We start from the raw sequence: 6,000 nt of genomic DNA, 5'->3' as shown, positions 1-6,000 counted from the left end.
GGGAGACAAGAGTGCATGATGCGGGTTGGCGCGTATCTTGATACCTTTCTCGCCAATTTATTTTGACATGTTTTCAAAAGCAGTTGCTTTTTTCTGTGACGAAGTCTGGTTTTCCGACTGAAGAAAACAGTGATTTTTGGCAGCGCCCTTTCTAACGGCAGCTAAACATAGTGGTTTTTCTTTTTTCTTTTCAACCTAAGCCAATGCTTTTTTATTCCGATAGCAATTATGTGGACACTCCAAGCGAATTTTTCCCGTGGGCGTCGTCATAAGGTTTCGTATATATTTAGTTAGGTTATGCTACATGCCGTGGTTAGGTTACGCTATATACCATGCCAGGCTATATGACATGCGTTATATGAGGGTTATATTGCCACATCATTATGTCACTATAGTTGCTCATACCAGGTGTTACGTTCTTGACAGGATTATTCCTCAGAATTTTGAGTATGGCAGCCAACAAACAAATGTCATTTGTTTGTGGGCCCCCATATGCATTGATGCACTGGTACCCTGCTGGTTCAAGGGTAATATCGAATGGAACCAGAAAAAGTTATTATAGGTGCTCTCAGACTCTACCGCAAACGCAGTAAAAACTGAGCGAATTGGTGTGTCCGTGTTGTGAAATCGGAGTTGCGAAATCGGCAGCTGCACTGCACACGGACGGACCAGTGCAAGTTCAGCCGCCGATTTCACAACGCTCTTCGTTCGTAAGAGCTCATCGCCGTTGACCCGTCGCCTTGGCTAATATTATGTCTACCATCAAGATTGGCTGGAAGGCTCAATGCGGATCCACATGCCCAGTGTAGTGGTTCGTGGACCCAGGAGCTCAAACATAAGTGGTGAAATTGTGTGTGTGTACGCAATACCTCTATCTAGTGCACAGTTTTGTGATACATCACAAATACGAACACCTTATAACTTCCATTCTATTACATATCGTCCGAGACTACGCGGTTCAGTACGCTATCACGAGCCTCCCCTTTCCGCTTGAAAGCACTAAACATTTGCGAAGTGTTTTCATTAACGGCGGTCGTCAGTCCGCTCACTTACGGTGCGACGGAATACTGCAAACAGGCGGCAACAACGCCCCGACACCAGCATCAGAGAGGTGGCGCTTCGGTTACACACCACTGCAGTATACTGGCGGATGGAAGCCCGAAGGTCGGTCGTGAAGCGAAACTGTCCGCTTTTATCAGTAGACCTGAGCTGGGAGTTTGAGCTGGTAATCTAGCCGACGACGTAGCCACCCGAGCTCGTCAGCAGGTCCCACCTGAGGCCCCAGGAACAAGCTGCCGGGGGTCCCGGTAGCCGCCCTTGGTTGGCAATGCGACCGAGGTGCACCGAGAAGGTGATACAGACAAGACCCCCTTACGTCTGTTACGGCGAAGATCGCACACCGGCTCTCTCTCGAGTTCACATTACGCGCCACTCCGCACCACCACACGCATTCGTGAAACGGTGTTTGCCGTGTTGCTTTGTTTTAATTCACACAGATTTTTCTACGTAATTGATCTTTGCTATTGGCAACCTCATTGACTAATTGTACGTACAGCATCAAGATTGGCTGGCATTTGGTTGTACAAACAATTCAATCGTAATAGCTATTTGTGAATACAGGGAGCCTGGTGTTATCATAAACGTAATTTATTCTTTTGACGATTTCTCATTAACGCACGTGTCAGAAGAACTGTAGGTCAGGCTTGTTGATGTTGGTTCATTCATAACTGCCGTGCGATTCGTTTCGGTCCATTGTCTTCCTGTCGTGCTGCAGTTAATGATGGATTACACATCTGTCCTGACATTCTACAATGTGACATGCTTCCACCAGATGCATTGATCTAAGCATGGTGTAGTTAGTACAGAAGCAGGAAATACAGCCACAATATCGGCAATGGCAGAACAAGTGTTAGTGTTTAGTCCGTAAATGAATTATCGTGCTTACTGAAAATAAATTTAAACTTCCTCTTGTCCTGTCTGTGTCTGTCGTCTATCACTCAGGAAAAAAAAACACGCAAGAGATAACAAAAACAACATCGTTGGTTGCTCTTACGGTTTTCTAATTTTTCAAATAGGAGTGAAAAAAACGCACTTAATTTTATTAACGGGTGGTGCTGGACGCATTCTCAGCTACCGTACAGACGACAGTGATACCGCTACACACCCAAAACCCCGAAACAAATATTTAGGTGTTTGCATGATAAAACTTGGCCAGTTAACTAAGTGCACTATGAGAAATTGAGTCATTTAAGAAGACTGTTAACAATATGCCGCTGGTACATTCGCCTAAGTTCTGGCATTTTTTAATACTTCGGTTTTGTTACGGAAAACCACCGAGTAGAGCAAGGTACTGAATCCCATGAACGTCTCCGTTCATGAACAGCTCTCTTCTATTGCACAAAGGTCGCGATGAAGTGCATGATGCTGTTTCCGGAGAATGCCCATGTTGCTCACTTTGAGTCATGAAGTGTTAAGTTGTGTGCCTTTCTGCCCACTAGGAAAGTCAACCTGGGGCAAGGTTAACGGCGTGAATTGTTCACACGTAAAGATTCTCTGCTAGCGCAAAGCAAGAAATGTACTCGCGCCCTCTTCATGACGCAGATCGGTCCACCGAAGCTATATCTGCCAAAGGAATTTCTCCTGCGCAAAGAAGAGACCCCCGTGTTCCGAAAATACGAAGACCGACTAACGGATGTATTTCGCGCCTTCAGGAGCCGTGTAGAGCTCACTGGCATCGCTCGAGAGGTCATCAGGCTGCAGTATTATCTGAGCAAGGTGAGGAAATTGTCAAGTTTAGTGTCCTGAAAGTGAAGAATATCATTCCTTTCTCACGTGACTACTCGTGATCGATATTCCAAACACGAAGTTATTATTTTGATGTGTTCGGCCAAAAGCGATCCTCTGGTCTTGCAAGCGTCTGCTATTAAAATTTAAATTAAAACTTTGAATACCATTTTCTTTATTACTAACACTACTATGCACTAAGACCTGCGTACTGGTAATACACAATAATTCCATGATCTGCTCATTCAGTGCGCCAGTTTCTTGAGTGGTTGCTCGGCAAGCAGAATGTTCCGAAGGAAAGTACGTGTTTTATTGGCATTTTTTCTCTTCGTTCTATGGCCAGACAACAACATGCCGAAATAAACGGATCATACGAATTAGACCGCGTAGTTTTCTTGTGCATGTTTGACGCATACGCCGGTGTTCATTGTGATACAATATCCTGAATTATGATTATCTCCTACTACTTCAACGCTGATTTTACAGCGCTGAGCGCGTAAAATCATAGGCATGGCTATCGTAAATGGGCCGATCTGTTCCCTCTCCACAGTCAACCCCTTCGTCATCGACAGTTAGTCTTAGAAAGTAATATTAGCTGCAAGTGTTGTGCAACTTCCGCCACAGTAAGGTGAAGCGACAAATACTATATATGACTGCGCTTTCTTTAATGTCATTACACATTCCGTATTTTATTTAGCGCATCGCATTCTCGCAGTCAAGGACGACGTGAGAGGTCGGACTATCGGCCTAAGGCACGAGGAGGTCGCTCTGAATCTTAAGTGCAATAATGATGTGAAATGTTACCGCGTGGCATGGGAAGAGAGAAAAGTGTGACAAATGACTAAGTGACAGGTCGAGAGCTGCAGTGGTAACAAAAGAGAAAAATTATGGGGCTTTACGTGCCAAAACCAAGATTTCGCTAAGACACACGTCGTAGTGTGGGACTCCGCAGTGAAAAACATACCAAAAAGGTATGTGCATTTGCGCCAGCCAATCGTAGTCGATCATTCGTGCACAATAATACAAACTACTGCATCAGCTTACAATATTCACTTTTCCACCGCTGAGCTCTTAGCTTGCGGTTGAGATTACAAAACTTGGCTAGAAAACATGGCTAGAAGAAAAAGGGGAGTTTTTACCGTGGGTTACCAACTGTTTAGGTGATATACCCATGCTTGCAGAACATGCATTTATGGAAACCATACGATTGCGTTGTGCCGACGATTGTAACACAACTTGCTATGGGGCGAGAAAAAGAGAAAGTGCGAACGATAAGAGAGAGAGAGACAAAGAGAGAGAAGGAGATAAAGAAAGAACGAGATAAAGAAGCACATATAGTAAGAAAGAGGGAGAGAAAGAAAGAGGAGAGAGAGAGACGGGATTTGTACCCGGGTACTCACGGTCCGAAGGCGAGCGTCATACCCACTACGCTTACACCAACGCTTGCAGAGCTCCGCGGTTTCATCAGATTTTAAAAGCGCGGAACTGGCCTAAATTTTTGCAACCATATCTTTATTGTGCTCTTTGTCATTGGCTGCGTTTCGAGTAACCCCAGCTTACTTCGAGAACTCGTGAGCCGCAGCCAATTCAATTGTATTTATTGAGTAATTAAATAGTCCAAACAGTCTGTAACACTTCTTTGAAAGCATCCTAGCCGGCATTCTTGGTTTACCACTGACTGCTAACCGATTCCCCCGCCAACTACCGGTACTATTTAGATGGACGTTTCCCAATGCGAGCACCTAGCAGCCACGAAGCACGAGCGAACATTTCAAGTGCGGTATAGAATTTCACTGCAGTTGGTAATTTTGGAGCTTCAGGAATGTCCCTTGGCCACTATAATGAGGCATTCTTTGCTACCGACTATTAGGCATACAAGTTGAGCGATCATGACTCTCCGCAGCTTTAACGTACCGCAAAACGCAACTCGAAACATCCTTGTGAGAGCAAGGTAAGGTAACTCTTCGGACGTTGTCTACACTTCCATTGCGCTGTTTATTTCACAGATGTTTGGGCTGAAACCAACTCCTCAAGATTACTACACCGGAAGTGTCCCTCTCCAGAACTTATCTGCTCGGGATTTGTTGGTATGTTCTTTCCTGTAATATAAATAAAGAAAGGCTGTGGTATTGTTCTAGCACCTTATACCACGATTTATGTCTATTCAACGAATTACTTTGGATTTAAAAAATGGCGACTGCATAGAATTCATCCTGTGCACTGCATACAATGGGTCAGTGACAGTGGCCTGGGCTTGCTCCTAAAACAGCTGCCACCGCAATCATCGCCATTTACTTGAATCACGGACCTCAGCTTCAGTGAATTTAAGCATAGCTGCTCGCTTGCAAAAGAAAGCTGAGAGGTCAGCCTGAGCCAGCGCGCTCTAGCCTGCTACTTTCCTACAACTAAATATTGCAACTAACCGTAAATATTCTACTGTATGTGTTTTGTATGTGCTTTCGGGTGCTATTCCTTCCGAAGCAAATTCGTGCTCATTGAAAATGCATCCCAAGCAGGCGGTAGTAACAGCGTATTCATAATCTCCATCTAACGGGTCCACAGTCTCTCACCTCTCCTTTACCGTCCCCAAGTTCATTGCCATGGCGCGAACTATCCACGGGAGTTGAGCCAAAATGATTAAGCATGCATATTATTGTCATTGCTTGGCTGAAAAGAGTGGTAGTTGGGGGACATGAAGCACTATAGAAAACAGATGCAGGGAGGCATCTATTGGCGAAAAACAACTGTTACCCTACCATCATATTGTCGGTTGAGGTGGCATACAACTCACTCCGACGCTCCCCTCTTTTAATTCCTTGCCTGCCTTAAAGGGGTGGCGCTGAGCAAAAATGTATAGGTTCCAACTCGCCCACTTTTCTATTCTTCTGGAGGTCAAAATTAATCCGGAGCCGGCCACCAGAGCGTCCCTCACGACGACCCGCTGTCTAGCTTGGCGATCCCACACTAGCTTTAAATGTTTTGTTAATTTTCTTTCTTCATTGTAACCTTTTAACTTGTGTCCTGCTATTGTACAATAACCTGTCGCATGTAACGCCATTGGGACCTTTAAAAAATAAGATCCCGCAATCGGTTCGTGATCGTGAATTTATTCAGAAATGAGTGAATGGCCTCTTTCTTCGCTAAGACTAAGAAAGAGGCCGGCGACAAAGTATCTCTGTCATATGACAAGCTGTGGATTAACGGTGAGCAATTTCC

This window comes from Dermacentor silvarum, unplaced genomic scaffold (genome assembly GCF_013339745.2).
Source record: "Dermacentor silvarum isolate Dsil-2018 unplaced genomic scaffold, BIME_Dsil_1.4 Seq1082, whole genome shotgun sequence".
NCBI lineage: Eukaryota > Metazoa > Arthropoda > Arachnida > Ixodida > Ixodidae > Dermacentor > Dermacentor silvarum.
Note: the sequence above shows the minus strand (reverse complement) of the source record.